The sequence below is a fragment of the Choloepus didactylus genome, chromosome 6 (assembly GCF_015220235.1).
Source record: "Choloepus didactylus isolate mChoDid1 chromosome 6, mChoDid1.pri, whole genome shotgun sequence".
NCBI lineage: Eukaryota > Metazoa > Chordata > Mammalia > Pilosa > Megalonychidae > Choloepus > Choloepus didactylus.
The window spans coordinates 82,184,354-82,204,129 of record NC_051312.1 but is presented as its reverse complement, the minus strand read 5'-3'; the positions used below and the strand labels follow the sequence as shown (position 1 = coordinate 82,204,129).

The following is a 19,776-nucleotide window of genomic DNA, read 5'->3' as shown; positions in this document are numbered from 1 at the left end:
TAATGTAGGGAAATATCTTAAAGATCTAGTGATAGGAGGTGGTTTATTAGACCTTACACCCAAAGCTCCAGCAAAGAAAGAAAAAATAGATAAATGGGATCGCCTCAAAATTAAATCCATTTGTGTATCAAAGGACCCTGTCAGAAAAGTAAAATGATAGCCTATGCAATGGGAGACGTATGTTAAAACCACATAACAGATAAAGGTTTAGTATCCAGAATGTATGAAGTGATCTTACAATTCAACAACAGAAAGACAAACAACCCAATTAAGAAATGGGCAAAAGACATGGACAGACACTTTTCTGACAAGGAAATACAAATGACTCCAAAATATATGAAAAGATGCTCAACTTCTTTGGCTATTAGGGAAAAGCAAATCAAAACCACAATGAGATATCATCTCACACCTACTAGAATGGCCATTATCAATAAAACAGAAAATTACAAGTGCTGGAGAGGATGTGAAGAAAGAGGCACATTATTCACTGTTGGTGGGAATGTAGAATGCTGCAACCACTCTGGAAGGCAGTGTGGCGGTTCCTCAGGAAGCAAACTATCGAATTCCCATATGATACAGCAATTCCATTACAAGGAACTGAAAGCTACAACACGAAAGGACATCTGTGAACTGATGTTTATAACAGCATTATTCACGATTGCTAAGAGATGGAAACAGTCTGTTCCAGTTTGCTAATGCTGAGGAATACAAAACACCAGAGATGGGTTGGCTTTTATAAAAAGAGGGTTTATTTGGCTGCACAATTACAGTCTTAAGGCCATAAAGTGTCCAAGGTAACACATCAGTAATCGGGTACCTTCACTGGAGGATGGCCAATGGCGTCCGGAAAACCTCTGTTAGCTGGGAAGGCATGTGGCTGGCGTCTGCTCCAAAGTTCTGGTTTCAAAATGGCTTCCTCCCAGGACGTTCCTTTCTAGCAACCTTGCTCCTCTTCAAAACATCACTCACAGCTGCACTGACTTCCATCTCTGAGTCAGCACGTTTATATGGCTCCACTGATCAAGGCCCACCCTCAATGGGTGGGGCCACACCTCCATGGAAATATCCCATCAGTTATCATCTACAGTTGGGTGGGGCACATCTCCATGCAAACAACCTAATTCAGATGTTCCAACTTGATCCCCACTATTCTGTCTGCCCCACAAGATTGCATCAAAGAATATGGCTTTTTCTGGGGGACATAATACATTCAAACTGGCACACAGTCCAAATGTCCATCAACAGACAAGTGTATAAACAAACTGTGGTACATACACACAATGGATTATGCAGCTGTAAGACAGAACGAAGTCACAGAACATAAAATAACATGGATGAACCTTAAGGATGTTATGTTGAGTGTAGTTAGCCAGAAAGAAAAGGACAAATACTGTGTGGTCTCACTAACATGAACTAACATTTATGAGCAAATTTTGAGAGTCAAAAGCTGAGAACACAGGTTATCAGCAGATAGAAAGAGGGCAGAGATTGGGCATTTGATGCTGAAGTAGTATAGAATGTTCAAACAGGATTGATTGTATAGATCCAGAAATGGATATCATAATACTGGGTGATGGTAGTACAATACTGTAAGTACACGCTGAACAAAGATGTCTGTGAGTAAAGCTGAAAGAGGAGTACCAGGGGCAAGTATTACATGAGAAGGGAAGATAGACAATAAAGATAGGGAATGCATAACTTAGTGAAAGCTAGAGTGGACAATTATGGTGACTAAATATACAAATATAAAAGTGTTGTTACATGTGGGAGAACAAATGAATGTCAGCCTCTCAAGATGTTGAAAAAGGGTTGGTATTGGGAAAAAATATAATGAAAGCAAACTGGAATTTATGGTTAACAGTAACATTGTAATAGGCTTCCATTAAATTTAACAAAGGCAATATATCAAAGCTACATGTCTACGATTGGGGGATATATGGGAGGGGTATGGAATTCTCAGTAGTGGTGGTATTGTCTGAACTTATTATTGTATTGTATGGTATTTTAATTTTTTTATCTTTTCATTATTCTTAAAAAAATGTTTAGGGTGGAGGTGGGGCAAGATGGCAGAGTGGTAAGGTCTAGGTTGTAGTTACTCCTCCGGGGCAGTTGGTAAAAAGCCAGGAACTGCATAGACTGTACACCATAGAGGAATCTGAGATTGGACAAACTCCATACAACACTCAGTAGCACGTGGCTGGTGTCTGCTCCAAAGTTCTGGTTTCAAAATGGCTTTTTCCCAGGACATTCCTCTCTAGGCTGAAGTTCGTCAAAAATGTCACTCTTAGTTGCACTTCAGGTATTTGTCCTCTCTTAGCTTCTCTGGAGCAAGAGTCTGCTTTCAATGGCCATCTTCAAACTGTCTCTCATCTGCAGCTCCTGTGCTTTCTTCAAAGTGTCCCTCTTGGCTGTAGCTCCTCTTCAAAATTTCACTCACAGCTGCACTTGCACTGAGTTCCTTCTGTTTGTCAGCTCATTTATATGGCTCCACTGATCAAGGCCCACCCTGAATGGGTGGGGCCACACCTCCATGGAAATGATCTCATCAGAGTTATCACCCACAGCTGGGTGGGGCACATTCCATGGAAACACTCAAAGAATTACAATCTAATTAACACTGATAGGTCTGCCCACACAAGATTACATCAAAGATAATGGCCTTCAGGGAACATAATACATTCAAACGGGCACAAGACCCCTGACTTCAATTAGAGATATGAATAAAGCAGACCTCATTAAGACTAGAGCAAATCGGGCCAGAGGGTAAAGGTTGAAACTGACTGTGTTCAAAATCCAACTTCCATGTGAGATCAAGGGAACAGATGTTTATTTGGTGTAGGATCTATATTTTCTAAACAATATAACTTTAACAGTCAATTTGTTCAAACGCTACAATTACATGGAACTTTGAATAGGAAGTGAGCTATGGTAGGTCTGTATAGATTAGAATGAAATAGCAACACATCCTGAAGTAATTTGGGTGGAGAATAAAAACATATATTTGTGGCTCCCCAAAGAGCTAGGGGAGAATGCAAAGGTGTTGGACTTCCTCACCTGGATAATTGCTGATGTTCTCACAAACACTGGGGACTGACAGCTTGATGTGCTTAGCCCTCTGTTTTGGGGCTTGCCCCTATGAAGCTTCTTGCTGCAAGGAGAGGCTAAACCTGCTTACAATTGTGCCTGAGAGTCTCCCCACTGAGTGCCTCTTTGTTGCTCATACGTTGCCGTCTCTCTCTAACTAAAACACCTTGGTGGGTGATCTCGCTACCCTCTCCCACTACGTGGGAGCTGACTCCCAGGGGTGTAAATCTCCCTGGCAATGCAGAATATGACTCCCAGGGATGAATCTGGACCTAGCATCATGGGATTGAGAACATCTTCTTGAACAAAAGGGGGATGCGAAATGAAACAAAATAAATCTTCAGTGGTTGAGAGATTTTAAATGGAGTCAACAGGTCACTCTGGTGGACATTCTTATGCACTATATAGATAACACTTTTTAGGTTGCAATATATTGGAATAGCTAGAAGTAAATACCTGAAACTACCAAACTCCAACCCAGTAGCATTGACTTTTGAAGACGATTGTATAACAATGTAGCTTACAAGGGGTGACAGTGCGATTGTGAAAACCCTGTGGAACACAATCCCTTTATCCAGTGTATGGATGGATGAGTAGAAAAATGGGGACAGAACCTAAATGAAAAATAGGGTGGTATGGGGGGTGATTTAGGTGTTCTACTTTTATATTTATTTTTTATTCTGATTCTGATTCTTTCTGGAGTAAGGAAAATGTTCAAAAATATATTGGGGTGATGAATGCACAACTATAAGATGGTACTGTGAACAGTTGATTGTACACCATGGATGATTGTAAGGTATGTGAATATATCTCAATAAAACTGAATTAAAAAAAATTTTTTGAAATAATATGTTCAAGTGCTGACTGTGGTTATGAGTGCACTGTGAACAACTGTACACTGTGGATCACTGTACAGTATATGAATATATCTCTAAAAAATTGCAGGGAAAATATAAACAGAGGGATACAAGTGCTGGAGAAAACATGGAAAGAGGGATACACCTATTTACTATTGGTGGGGAAGTAGAATGGAGTAGCCTGTCTGGAGGAAGGACAGTGTTGTGGTTCCACAAGAAGCTATGCATGTGGGTGCCATAAGGTCCTGCAACCTCATTATGGGGTATATACTTGGAAGATCTGAAAGCAGGGACATGAATGGACATTTGCACACTGGTGTTTATGGAACCAGTATTTACAATTTGCAATGGATAGATGTGGTCTAAGGGTACATTGACTGATAAACAGAATGGTAAACTGTGGTGTATACATACAATAGAATATTGAGCAGCTGCAAGAAGGAATGAAGCTGTGAGACACACAACTAGGTGAATGGATGCTGAGGACAGCATTTTGAGTGAAGTTCACCAGAAAAGAAAAGACAAACATTATAATGCCTCACTGATATGGACTAATTAAACTCTGAGAACTGAATCTTAGAGCACAGCTTATCAGGGGAATGCTTATTGTAATGGTCCATAGATTGTAAGCTTTTATAGCAGTCACACCTGTTTCTGAGTTGTAATGGTTATCTTCAAATTCTGAGGTGCTGAGCTCTTTGTGTACAACCTGGTTGGTCTCTGGAGCTTTGGGTATCTGTGTGATACCTGAAACTAACAGCTAGAGCTTGGCAGCTATGAATGTCAGGATTACCTCACACAGCAACTGTTAAAAAAGCTGAAAAAGAGTTCAGACATCAATTAGAGATATGAATGAAGTGGATCTGGTTAGGACTAAGACAAATCGGGCAAAAGGGTAAAGAATGATATTGACTGTTTTAAAACTTCAACTTCTGTGTGAGACCAAGGGAAGAGATGTTTATTTGGTGAAGGATTTATATTTTCTGCAAAATACTAAATAATTTAACTTGTACAATCAGTTTATTAAAACAACATAATTACATGGAACTTTGAATAGGACATGAGTTCTAGTAGGTTTGTACAGGTTATTATGAAATCCCGATACATCCAAAAGTAATTTGAGCACAGAATGAGGATATATTTGCAGGGCCCCCTGGGGAACTAAAGAAGAATGTGTAAATGTTGGACTTCCCAATCTTGTTCTTACAAACATTAGGGACTGACAGTTTGGTAGGATGAGCCCTCGATCTTGGGGTATACACTTGTGAAGGCTGTTGCTGCAAAGGAGAAGCTGAGACTATTTATAATTGTGCCTAAGGGTCTCCCCCAGAGAACCTCTTTGTTGCTCAGATGTGGCCCTCTTACTCTCCCTAAGCCCACTGGCAGGTGAACTCACCACCCTCCCCTTCTGGGCTCTTAGAGAAAACAACTCTAATTCTGACAGAGGGAAGACAGGGAGCTTAAGTGGGGTTCCCACAAAGAATTAATTCTTAACAAAATTCATAAGGACTGGATGACTCCCCTTGGCTCCAGTCCCCTTTACACTTTCACTTACAGGACATTTCCTTTTCCTCTGAGTACAGCCTGCTGAAATGGAATCCCCAGAGTTTCCTAGGCCATTGGGAAAGCTTTGAGGAGGCAAGATTAGACACTGTGGGTCAGGATAAATTGGTGGGCTCACACATCAGTGAAGCTCTGTGACTGCATGTCACCTCAATAGCTCTTCACTCTGATATATGGGACAGCAACTTTCTGACTGGTTGGTAAGTCTCCTGATGTTCTCAGTTTCCACTTGCCTTTCTATCCTCTCAAGCACACATTCTCATAATTTTCTTTGACAGTGATCAACTAGCACTTTGAATAGATATCAGCAGCCCCGCTGTCTAAAAAGCTCAGTACTGCCTGTGAATGCAGGGGTCCCAAGCCATGGAGAACAATCAGATGCAAGCCCATAATCACAGACCAAGCACCAAAGGAAATCCACAGCCAGAAACCTGGACCCAGATCTTGGGTGATATGGCTTGCCAAGTGCTCATTGTTGTACCTGATACTTGAAATTCTTTCTGGGTGTTCATGTGCAAACCACTGACTTTCCTGTGGGCCTTGCTGCGAAAACAATGGCAACAACTGGTAGTTTTTGTCTGTATAATCTGTCCTAATTCAGCATGCTACTGTTGAGGTTTAAATCTTTGCTTTACAGTATTCCAATTTTGATAAAAAACAAAGCAAGCTTATGATTCTAACAAAATTTTATTTATGAGTTCAGCTTTTAAGATATCTTAGAGGGTGGATATTGTATGAATTGTATTTAATTTAAATATAAAGGTCACCTGGATTAGGTTATGCCCTTTTATTCCTTAAGTGTACGACAGTGTATGTCAAAACAATAAGTGCTTGCATGGGTTACTATAAAGCTGGAATGAGGAAGCAAAACAGCAATATTATCAATATGAGGACAATATGCACAGAGTTACTGTTAAACTGTGATCAGGATTTGTTTTCACTAAATATAAGGGTAAAAAAATAAAGTATGGCTTTGAAATCAGCAGTAAATCAACAGTTGTTGCTCAAATTTGGTAATATTAGAGTCAATCTTAAAGGAAAATGGTTTACAATGATTTTCATAATGATTTATTCTTGAAAAATACAATCAAACAACAATTATAAAAAACCTACTTATTTCTATTGAGTACCATGCCATTCATTTCAGATTATCTTCTGAAGCAATAGCATGGAAGCAAGAAGCTTATGGAATGTGTTTAGGGGCTAATAGACCTGCCTGGTGGAAATGAAGGAATATATGGGAGAGTAAGGGTTTTCAAGGGCCTGGAAGTGTGTATGGCCTGACAGGGAAGAGGAGAGGGCTTTGTATATCCATCACAGTGCTTGACAGTTGTGTCTTCTTCTGAGCTTTATTGAGAAAACACAGAATGATTAAACTAGCATTATTGGAACACAAACCTGGCAACTGTTATAGAGGGATTTTGTAATAACTTTGTAACATATAGCTTCCTTTGATATTAGTGATGACTGCCTTTAAATGTGAATATAACAGCCATTCATTCAATTGCTTGTAATGTTTTTATTTTCTTCCACTTTTTTAAATTGCATTTTGTTTGCATCTGCTAGTATTTCAATTATTTCCTGGTCCATCTAGTTCAAAACTTCATTTTGCTGTAGATAAGTTTATCACTAAACTCTATACAGGCAACCTAGAAAGGGAAATCAAGTGGAACAAAAAATTCAATCCAGCAAGATGGAGTTGAACTGTTCAACCCAGAGACAGCAATGCAAATGCTCAAGAGAAGTGGCCTCTGGAGTAGCAGTTCAAAAACACCTTATGCATATACTGCAGTTTAGAGATAAGTGAAATGATACAGGGGAAAGAAAGCCGCAGATCAAAATCAAATGTGCGGGAAAAAGAGCAGAAAGTAAAAGGGTATTTTAAGAGAATAAGAATATTTAGAAAAAAGGATCAACAGTAGAAAAGCTGTGCACTGATTATATCCAAAAGGAATCTATAAGACCTTTGCAGCATATACATGAACAAGAGATCAAGAGAAGAAAACAAGGCAGTATAGTGAAAAGAAGTGTCCTGGTTGTCACACTACAGGAGAATGACAGTTCTCTGGTATTCAAAGATTGATAGGAAAAGAAAACCTGAATGTGAAATATATATTTATATGTAATGTTGTCTTTAACGCTTAGGAATTCTAATGGTTTGTTTCAATAATGTGAACAAGTTACCTTCAATAAAATTGCTTTTATACCAGCAAAAAATAACATCCAGACCATGGTTATGTAAAATGTATCCAGCTTAATTTAAATGGTTTCTTTATCCCCTTTCCTTCCTTTGTTTATTCCACTTATAAATTATTATTGACTCTGGGATTTATGATTCCCTCAAAGACACAGATCTAATTGAACCTAGGATTTGGAATTCAAAATCTGTGACAGAATTAATTAATTAATTAAAGTGTAGTGGAATAATCCAACATTTGCTGTTTTGTACCAGGCCTCTTTTATTTAGCATAATGTTATCAAGGTTCATCAATGTTGTAGCATGTACAGCAAATCATTCATTTTCTTTACCAAACAATATTTCATTCTATGAATATATCAGAGTTTATCAATTCATTAGTTGATGGGCATTTGTGCAATTTCAATTTTTTTAACCCCTATGAATAACACTTACATGAACAATTGGGTATAAGTTGTTTGTGAACAAATGCATCCGTATCACGTGGTCATATGGTAACTCTATGTTTAACATTTTGATAAATGACTACCCTCTTTTCCAAAGTGGTGCACCATTCTAAAAACCCATCAGATATAAGAATTCAATTTTCTGCACAGCATTGCTAATATGGGTTATTGTTGTATAGTTTTTAACTGTTAAAATTGTATGGGTATATTGCCCTGTGGTTTGATTTGCGTTATCCTAAAAATTAATGATTTGAGGATATTTTCATACTTATTTTTAGGTTTTAAGTGATCTTTAAATATTCTGGAGACAAGTCTATATACATAACTTGCAAATATTTTCTCTCATTTACTTGGTTGCCTTTTAACTTCTTTCATGATGGTATCATTTCAGCACAAAAGATTTTTTTTTTAATTTTTTAATTCTTATTTTATTTTTTTAGTTTTTAAAAACTCCTTATTTTCTATTTTTTTTTTCCTTTCCCTGTTTGTACCTTTGGGATTTTATCTAAAATCCATTCTCTAATCCAGGTGGCAAAGATTTACAGCTATGTTTCCTTTAAAGGGTTTCACTGTTTTGGTTCTAAATTTAGATCTTATATTTTCTTACAATATTCATTTATGATGTGTGATATGGGTCCAAATTCAATCTTTTGCATATGGAAATCCAGTTGTCCAAGCAGCATCTTTTAAAAGTTTGGAGTTTCGTGAAGGCTAATTTTCTTCAATAATTACAATTTAAATTGTATTAAGTGATGATCCTAATTTGATCCTACACTTTGCTAATCCATGGAATTTCAAAGCTTATAGAGCATTGCTATCCTTAGAAAACATCCTTTACAAAATAGAGGTGGGGAAATTTGTTGCTTGCTTTCTGTATGCAGATGCCAGGGAAAATATTTGGAATATTTGTATTTGTCTGCTGCTGATGACACAGGGAGATTAACACATTTCCATTTTTTATTTGTTATCCTATTAATATGGATCATGAGATTACTTCTAGATATCTTGTATTAGTCCTAAGAATTATTATGGGAAAATGGCTGCACTCTCAAGCTTTCTATTTACCAAATGACAAAAATACACTAATTTAACACAATTTTTTTTATGCCACTGAAGGAAGGTTCTGTTGATACCCACATCCTGATTCCCTCATATTTGCTATGTCAGCCTTCAACACCTCGGAAGTGGAAATTTCTACCTTCTTCCTGATTGGGATTCCAGGGATGGAGACAGCTCACAGTTGGTTGTCTCTCCCCATTTGCCTCATGTACCTCCTTGCCATCCTGGGGAACTGCACCATCATCTTTTTCATAAAGACAGAGAGCTCTCTGCATGAGCCTATGCATTATTTCCTCTCCATGCTGGCAGTTTCTGACCTGGGACTGTCCATCTCCTCCCTTCCAACCATGCTGAGAATCTTCTTATTCAATGATGCAGGAATTTCCCCCAATGCCTGCTTTGCACAAACATTTTTTATTCATGGATTCTCAGCTATGGAGTCTTCAGTACTTCTCATCATGTCCATTGATCGCTTTATAGCCATCTATACCCCTTTCCAATATACGTCTATTCTTACCAGTGCCAGTGTCATTAAAGTCGTCCTTCTATTTGCTGGGTTAAGTTTTTTCTTCATCCTTCCTTTTCCCTTTATTCTAAGGAGGCTGAAATTTTGTAAGAAAAGCCTTTTATCCCACTCCTACTGCCTCCACCAGGATGTCATGAAGCTGGCCTGTTCTGAAAACAGGGTCAATATCATCTACGGATTTTTTTGTGGCTCTTATAACTATGACAGAATTAGTGTGCATTTCTGTATCTTACATGATGATATTGAAAATTGTTCTGGACACTGCCTCACACAAAGGCCGCCTCAAGGTCCTCAACACTTGTACCTCCCATTTCTGTGCTGTACTCATCTTCTATGTACCTATTGTTACCTTGTCTGTCCTCCATTGGTTTGCCAAAACTGCCTCTCCTGTTATTAGAATCATTATTGCTGATATCTTCTTTTTGGTTCCACCCCAATGAATCCCATTGTGTACTCAGTGAAGAGCCAGTAGATTAGAAATCTGCTCTGGGTGAAGTTATGTGAGAAACAGCATTGATGGGAAATTTCAGCTGCAAAGAAAAACCAGCTCAGTTGGCACTTTCTGAACAAATATAGGGTTCCATGAATGAGAATGGAAGAATAGAGATTGAACACAATGATACGTTGCTTTTTGCCAGCAGGCCAGTATAATTTCAAGATACTGACATAATTAATCAGCACTAACGTTCTAGATCAGATGCCTTGAGAATTAGGTGTGGTGTCATAATTGCTTTTAACTATTTTTGCCACCTCTTTTTCCATTTTTACTTGTCTTCACAACCAAGTATATAACTCTATCAGAAACAACCACAGCAACACAATGCAAATAACAACTTGAGAAATTTTTAAATTTATTACTCTAAAAGATAAAGAAAGTGTTCAATTAGGAAAAAGCAATAAAAGGAGTAATTAACTCTGGCAAGATCAGCAGTGACTGAAGTGTGCAGAAAGAATAAACACACACACAAACACACACACAGGGTCAGCATCTCCTAAACAAGTGTGTGTGTATGTGCATGTGTAAGTGGTATGTGATCAGCAATTCAAATAAACAATTAAAAATGCCTCTGTCCTCAAGTCCTCTGAAACATCTGGTGATATGAGGTTCCCAGACATAAAAGATAGTTTGTTAATTGTATTTTCAATTGTTTGCAATACATTCAGAATGTAAAGATATATGGGAGGGTATGGGAAGATGGAAGTGTAGGGGCTGCGGGACTCTCTCCTTCCACCAAAATGACTATTACATTGGCAGCAACAGTGTGACACAACTATTTTGAAACTCTAGAAGCCAGAAGAAGACTGTACAGCATCCAAGGAAGAGCGCAAGGAAGAGGTTGATAAATTATGGTACAGAGCAGTAAATTACTCTCTCTTCTCAGTGGCCACTGACACCTATCCCCCACTCTCACAGCAGGCCACTGTGGGGTCCAGCCCCTAGCTAGCTTGCTGATGTCAGAAAGGCACTTAAAAACTTCTTCTTCCACAACACTGGTGTTTTTGATCAGTGGATTCAGTTCCCCCGAGACCTGGCTCTGATGGTGACCACTGTTTCAACCCACCCTGTCAAAGTCCTCCACGGAGGAGACTTAAAAACTCTACCATTCCTAGGGGCTGTAGGACAGTTAACTGAAGGTGCATGAGAGACAATTAGTTGAAGGGCTGCATTTGCTACACAGGCCAACAATGCTCAGGTTTGGAGAGCAGTGGAAGAGGATCTTGGCACCTCCCCAAGGTACTCTGGGGCCGGTCAGTTCCCCCTTCTTGGGTCCCTGGCCCTGTCGCTGCTATGGGACAGAAACCTTAGAAATTCCTCTCTGGTATGACCCTCCTCCCAGAATTCATCCTTCAGGCAAAAGCAGTTTGAGATGAGCAAAGGAAGGTAAGAAACTATAGAGACTGACAGCCTGCAGCAAATGCTTGTCTTCTTAAATACGTTATTAGTATCTCTCAGAAGGGAAAAAAAGACAATGCAAAAGAGAGAACAGAACTACGGAGGTGGGCATTATAAGTCGAGCATAATTTATAAAGCAGCTTCGTGATTCAAACCCGAGTTAACTAGTCATAGTATAGTGTGGTGTATAGCGTCATGGTATGGTATAAAGTTATTAAAAGAGAAAGTGGATCCCCATTATGCAAATCGGAAGATGTGTATCCTTAAGCACGGTTCAAGGAGTCTAGAGAGCTTTAAACACTGGAAAAAAAATTAACAAAATCTTGCTAATCCAGATGCAGGTTATGTGCAATATAACCAGATTCTTCTGCTTTACATTATAACCTATCATATTTTAACTTCCCATTTTTCCTTAAATTCTGTTCTGTAGCCTTCCTCTCCCTCTCCCTCTCTCTTTAAATCACCTAATCCTCTGTGAAATCAATGTCTATATTCCACCTTCCTATTCCACAAAATTAATCCACCCTAAACATCAATGGGCCTTAATTCATTTATTGAACCATCAGCCCCTGGCTGTCTCTGCAAGCAACCCATACTCTTCAGATCTCCTCCGAGGGCCACAGTCACAGGGCACAACAGTGACTTGCTGAATATTTTAGTGAAGGAATGAGTGAATATAAGAGAGCTAAACTCTAGCCTACCAATTAAGAACCAATGCTAAAGACTCAGAGATAACTGCATAACCCACTATCTGGGACCAAGAGCAGTGTAACTCAGAATGAGGGCTCTCATACAGCTATACACTAACACTAATACACAGGACTATAGAAACAGAATGTGTGGGAATTTTCAATTGCAGTGAAATCAGGCTGGCATCTAGAAGCTGGCGAAGAAATAAAGCCCAATGTGGTTTTTCAGGCAGCTCATGGAAATCACAAAAGATTAGTGCTCTGAGGGTCATGGTTTCTATTTCCAAAAGAGCTAAGTGAGAAATGCTGAAACTTTCCCGTTTCTCATCTTCATATATGGTTCTACTGAAGCTTTTCAGGGTTGCTTGCTTCTGCTATCCTAACCTATGGTGTAGAAACTCAGGATCATCTGGCTAAATTTCCATCTGAAGCATATGTTCAATGCTCAGTTTGTCTGAATGGTAGTGGGCTGCAGCCTTTTCATTTCCCATTCATGTTCTCGTTCTGCATGTACCAGAATCAGTGGTGAGAAGAGACATCACTAACTTCTATGGCATCCATCAACAAGTCAAATCTGGACCCCAGAACAGTAATTGAACACTAATTGAGATTCTTGGACTAGGGAATATTCAGTTTTGGATTTTCCCTTCTTTGCAGTGTGCCTGGTGGCTCTACTGGGAAAGATCAAATCATCATCTCTGCAGAACACCATTTGCACCAGCTCAAGCAGCCACTGATGTAGGGATCTGCACAGCCACTGCTCCCAAGATGTTGGCCATCTTCTAGTTCAGCTCCTGTTCCATGGCCCTTGACAAAGCCTGCCTAGCCCAGCTCTTTTATGTCCATGCTTTGCAGTGCATGGAACCTGGCATCCTGTTGGCCATGGTCTTTGTCTAATATGTTATTCTTTGAGGTACATCTCCATCCTCACACCTTTCATCTTGTGTTGCCTGATGGTGGTGGTGGCAATCATAGCCACCATGCTGGTAAGCCAGCTACCCATTTTAGTCAAAAGACTGCACGTTTTCCACTCCACTGTTACTGCCCATTCTTACTATGAACACATGGCTGCAGTCAAGCTGGCTGCCAAAGGCAAGTGAGTCAATAAAATATGTTGTCTCTTTGTGGGTTTTACAATTCTGGGAATTGACATGATTTTTATCCTTGTCTCCTATATCCTGACTTTCCAGGCTGTTTTTCATCTACAACAAAACGAGGCATGATTCAAAGCATTTAACATGTGCACAGCTCAAATTTTCATGTTCCTTGAGTTTTATATTCTAGTCGTCTTCTCCTTTTTCAGCCACCATTTGGACATCTGCCAACATTCTTCGGTCTACTATGTAATTCCTTGTGCCACCTGTACTCAACCGTATTGCCTATGCTGTAATAAACAAGGTAATCCATAAGCAGGTGGCACAGATTTTTTTTTCTGAATTATGGATCCCAACAGTAATCTATCCAAGGTATAATCAAGGAAAGAAAACATTTTCTTCCTAGAGATGGAAACAGGTTGGACTCTTCTGTGCTCCATATTTGGGGATTCACATCATCATGTTCAATATTAAAGACATTTATTTCACAGACCACAGCTATAGGATGGCGTGAAGTGTATTTGGGTTAAGATTGATATCTCTCACGTTATTTTATTTCTAAGTTTTTCTTTATCATTTCTTTCCTTTTATTATTTCTTCATATTTAGTCTGTAGCTCTTTTATTTCATGATAAGGAAGCTTATGCTACTGATTATAAAACTTTCTTCTTTTGGAATACACGTATTTATACTAACAATTCCCTTTAACCATTGTTTATGTTGCATCCCACAGTTTTTGATATCCTCTATTTTCATTCTTATTTGGTCTACAATATGTTAAGTTTCATTATGTCTTCTTCCCTAACTAAAGAAATCTTGAGATGTGTATTGCTTAATTTCCAAATATTTGAGAATTTTCTGATAACTTTTTTTGTTATTGAATTCTGGTTTAATTCCACTGTTGTATATTTTGTGTTACCTCAAAACAAATAAATACACACACATAAAAACATATGTCCTAAAACTTGAAGAATGAGAAAGAGAAGAAAAATTTAATAAACATAAGTAAAACTATGGAAATAATAAAGTAGCAACAGGGATTAATGAAAATAAAAAAGGAAAAATGGACTATAAATTGCTCTTACAAGAAAAGAAAAAATGGATAGTTCCACATACTAAAGACATTATAACAATAATGGTATATCATGAATTAATTACTGACATTGCATTCAACAACATAAATAATATACACAAATAAATAATATACACAAAAACACTGACAAGAAATACATATAAGATGTGAATAACCCTAAACCTATAAAAGGAAATAATTCTTCATCAAAACCTTTCATTTAAAAATCCATAAATTTATCGACTATACATAGCTGTTATGAGAAAAGAAAAAAATGGATATTTCCACATAGTAAAGACATTAAAACAATAATTGCATATCATGAATAAATTATTGACATTGCATTCAACAACTTAAATAATATACAAACATTTCTTGAGAGATACAGATTAAAAACACTGGCAAAAAATACATAAAAGATGTGAATAACCTTAAACCTATATAAGGAAATCATTCTTCATCAAAACCTTTTATATAAAAACTTTTTTAAAAGCCACCATTCAGAGGAAGCTTCACTCATGAGTTTTATTAAACATTTTTAATCAATAAATTCTACCAATATCAAAACAAACATTTCAGTAAATACAGGAGAAAAGAGTAGTCTCCAGTCTAATTTACTAGGCCTGCAGGACTCTGATTCCAAAAGCTGGTACCAATGATATTATAAGAACAATATCCATCATGAAAACAGACCTAAAAATACTTATCACAAAATTAGCAAAACAAATTCATAAATAAATAAAATTATAAATCATAAGTATACCAAGGCAAAATTGCTTTGGCATTGTACAATTGACAATGTAATAAACTATAAGCATGTATTTAAAAATGAAACAGAAAACTATATAACCAATCTTAGAATATTCAGGAAAAAAAAGTGATGACATTCCTGACAGTTTCAGTGAAATTTGAGAGGTAGTCTACTACAAATCTATGGCTGACCTCAAGATCAGAAAGAAAATTCAAGGATGTCTGCTTCCTTATTTATTCCATGTTGCACTGAAGGTCTTAGTGAAATAAGTCAAGTGAAATAAATAAAATACATAAATATGCTAAGAAGTTTGCCTGAAATATGTATTCATCTTCATATTTGAAAGATATTTTCATTACTATACAACCTTAGATTATTTCCCCATTGGCATTTTTAAAATGTCATTCCACTGTCCCTCTATTTTTGTTGAAGAGCTACCTACCAGTCTTCCAATGTTTCCCTGAAGAGAATTAATCTTTAACTTTGCCTGCTCTCGAGGTTTTACACATTCAGTCTTGTCGAAAAGTCTCTGTAGTTTCATAACTTTTCTTGTATATTTAAATTTTGCTTATTTTAGCTCATTCTAGCTAATCTAACATAATAATTCACCTGTGAGTATATTTTACTATTCTATTAGCTTTCTTTACTTTTTGGTCAGTTATCTTTAATAAGCCTTAAAACTATTGGTTAGATGGCGATAATTTATTAATACAACGTTATGAATATTCTGGATGATATCATCTTTCTCCTAATGGTGTTGAATTTTCTGTAATAGGAAGAAAGACATTTAGCTCATCAAGTTGATATTATCGAGAACTGTTTTCAGGCTTATTTAAATCTTGTATTTAAATTTTTCCCTTAATCTTGGGAAGCAGCCCTTGTTCCTAGCATGTGATACTCACTGACAGAGTGAGCATTTCCCAGACTTTTAATCATGAGCACGATCCCAGGTCTTAACAGAGAGCTCAGGGTGTTTACCAAGGCTCCTCAGGGTTTAAAATCCATACACTAGCTTCTAGCAAGCATTGTTTGTTGAAATATTGGCTCAGTTCTTTAGCCTTTCCACTTCTATTTTCTGCTAGATTTCATGTGTGTCACCCTGTGCTTGCACCACTTAGGAATTAATCAACAACTTTAAGGGGAGGTGATTAGAGACGTTGGTGCTCACTTTTCTCTGGTTTTCTTGTCTCTGGAGCTTTCACCTTAATATTTTCACTACTTTTTCAACCCTTGATTCTGATCTCTCCCTCTCAGTCCAGGAAAAATACCATTATCTGTTGGGTTTCATTTCCACTTACTTATAATTGGAATCATGTGGTGGGAAGTGTTCAGGGACACTCAGGGCTCCTTTATGTTCCTCCCTTCTCAATAATCAGAACCCCTCAATTATTATTGCCTGTCTTGATTCCTTTATAATACCTTCAAACATTTTTCCTGTAGATTGTGTCAATTTTATAACAGGTTTCAATGTCTTATTTAGTACTAGAGCTTTAGGGTCAAGGGAAGTTTGGGAAAAAAAGAATGCTGGAAGACATGCACTACTAGATAACAAGATTTATTATAAACATGACAGACACTGCCCGAGTTCCAAAGAGCTCTCTGAACTGTAGTGCTTTTTAATTGTTTGTTAGAAAGGCAAAGGATTGAGTGGATCAGAGTTCTGATGATGAGAGTGGTTCTCCTCAGACATTTCACTTTTCTTCCCAACTTTAAATTCTGCTTTCCCTGAGCTTATGAAGCAGAATTTGCTTGGGGATAAGGAACACCCTGAATTCCCCAGTTTAGTTTTATCAACTCTCTATTGTATATAAATTGTTATAAATTATATGCTGCTATGAGATTTTTTTGTAAACATGATTCACTTTGAGCAAGCACTCTGCATTCTTCTTAATATTTTTTTATCCTTGCTCAGCTGTACACATGAGCAGTTGATTAGCTCTTTGTCTACAGATCAAGGAGCTGTCTTCAGTCTGATCAAATCAGACTCCTCTTCTTCTAGTAGGCCTCACTATGCTTTACCATTTCACCCCATGGTTCTGATCTGTATACTGTTATTTTATGCATTTGTAGCTCAGGATATTTATCAAGGATTATCTAATGCCATAACAAATAATAACCAAATGGTATATACCTCTAGTGACTTATTTGTAATAAACTTCCTCAATATAACCATCTCTCCCAAACAAGTTTGTGGAAGTTATACTGGGTTTCATAAATCATTCCACCCTGCAACACTTTGTACTATATGATTAAAATCAATGACTTTCTAAGCACAGAATGTACAGAAATGTTCAGCTTCTCAATTCTAATAAGTGATCCACAGTTGTTGATTTTTAACTACTCAATTCATAACACCTTTCAATTTTTTATTCAACAATGCAATAACATGAGAATATAGGTTAATGATAAAGATAGTAAGTGCAAAGTATACCAAACATTTCATTATGAAAACCTGAACATCCCTGAAGTATATAGTAAAATGTAGTAAAATAGCATCATACTCTGTTAGTTATATTTGGTATTAAACACAGAGTGGGATGATATTTCAAACAAGAGGAATTTAGAAGTTGAAGGATTTTCTTTGTTAGCGAATAAAGTAGCAATAACTTGAAACTGAATTTATCTATTGATGTGGTTTAAAATATTATGTAAAGATTCCAACGTAGCCATTACACAGCCACATTAACCACTGCCCTCTCTTTCAACAGTGCAATTTGTCTCTGTGGCAGTCTGAATGCAAATATGAGAGAGAATCCACTCAATACTTTGAATAGGGAAAATTTAATATAAACAATTACTAACTAAAACAGGTGATTGGAGTAATGAAGGATGGGCTAGTAGGAAGTAAAGAGACTCTAATGAATATAGGAATAACCACTACCCTTAGGTTTGAGATAGAATGCCCAAGAAAAAACAAGTTCATATCAGTGAGACTCTGCAATATTTGTCCTTATGTGTCTGTCTTATTTCACTCAATATAGTGCCCTCAAGGTTTCTTCATCAACCAATTTTTTTAAGACAGTTTTATTTGCACACCATACATTCCATCCTAAGTAAACAGTCGATGGGTCCCTGTATAGTCACACATTTATGTATTCATCACAATCACCACTATCTATATAAGGGCATCTCCATTTCTTCCACAGAGCAGGAGGAAGAGTCAAAGCAGGCAGAGAGACAAAAGAAAAAAGAAAGAGAAAAAACAAAACAAAACATGACAGCTAGGAAGCAACAAAAGGAAAGACAGCATTAAACCTAAGTAGAATAAAGAGTCAGACAACATCACCAAAGCCAAGAGTCCCAAACCCCTCCCCTACACCCCCCCATATGCATTTAGCTTTGGTATATTGCCTTTGTTATGTTAAAGGAAGCATAATACAATATTTTTGTTAATTATAGTCTCTAGTTTGCATTGATTGTATTTTTCCCCCAATCCCACGCTATTTATAACTCTTTGCAATGTTGACATTCATTTGTTCTACCTCATGTAAAAACATACTTGTACCTATTATCACAAATGTTGAGCACCCTAGGTTTCACTGAGTTACACAGTTCCAGTCTTCATCTTTCCTCTTTCCTTCTGGTGTCCCACATGCTCCTAACCTGCCTCTTTCAACCATACTCACAGTCATCTTTGTTCAGTGTACTCACATTGCTGAGCTACTATCTCCTAAAATTGTGTTCCAAACCTCTTACTCCTGTATTTTCCTTTCTGTCTGTAGTGCTCCCTTTAGTATTTCCTGTAGAGCAGGTATCTTATTCCCAAACTCTGTCATTGTCTGTTCGTCAGAGAATATTTTAAGGTCTCCCTCATATTTGAAGGACGGTTTTTCCAGACATAGAATTACTGGTTGGTGGTTTTTTTTTCTTTCAGTACCTTAAATATATCACCCCACTTCCTTCTTGCCTCCATGGTTTCTGCTGAGAAATCTGCACACTGTCTTATCAAGCTTCCTTTGTATGTGATGGATCGCTTTTCTCTTGCTGCTTTCAGGATTGTCTCTTTGTCTTTGACATTTGATAATCTGGTTATTAAGTGTCTTGGCAAAGGTCTATTCAGATCTATTCTGTTTGGGATATGCTGCACTTCTTGGATCTGTAATTTAACTTTCATAAGAGATGGGAAATTTCATTGATTATTTCCTCTATTATTGCTTCTGCCCCTTTTCCCTACTCTTCTCCTTCTGGGACACCTATGACACATACATTCCTTGGAGATGTTGCTCATATTATTCCATACTTTTCTTTATCTGTTCTTTTGTGTGTAGGCATTCAGGTATCTTGTTCTTCAGTTCCTGAGTGCCATATCTTCCCTAAACTTTTTGAATTGATTTAGCATTAGTTGTTAAGTTCCTGTATCTCAGTTGAAGTCTAAGTTTGTTCCTTTGACTGGGCCATAACTTCATTTTTCTTAGTGCAGATTGTCATTTTCTGTTGTCTAGGCCTCTGGTTTCCTTGGTTACCCCAATCAGGTTTTCCCAGACCAGAATGGGCTCAGATCTCAGAACAGGGAAATATTCAGTATCAGGCCCTCCTGAGGGTGTG

General features: G+C 37.5%; 2 pseudogenes; both read left to right on the top strand.

The window, feature by feature from the left end:
• Positions 1–9,307: 9,307 nt before the first annotated feature.
• Positions 9,308–10,204, top strand: LOC119538248 (annotated as a pseudogene).
• Positions 10,205–12,865: 2,661 nt separating this feature from the next.
• LOC119537130 lies at positions 12,866–13,815 on the top strand (annotated as a pseudogene).
• The last annotated feature ends 5,961 nt before the right edge of the window (positions 13,816–19,776 follow it).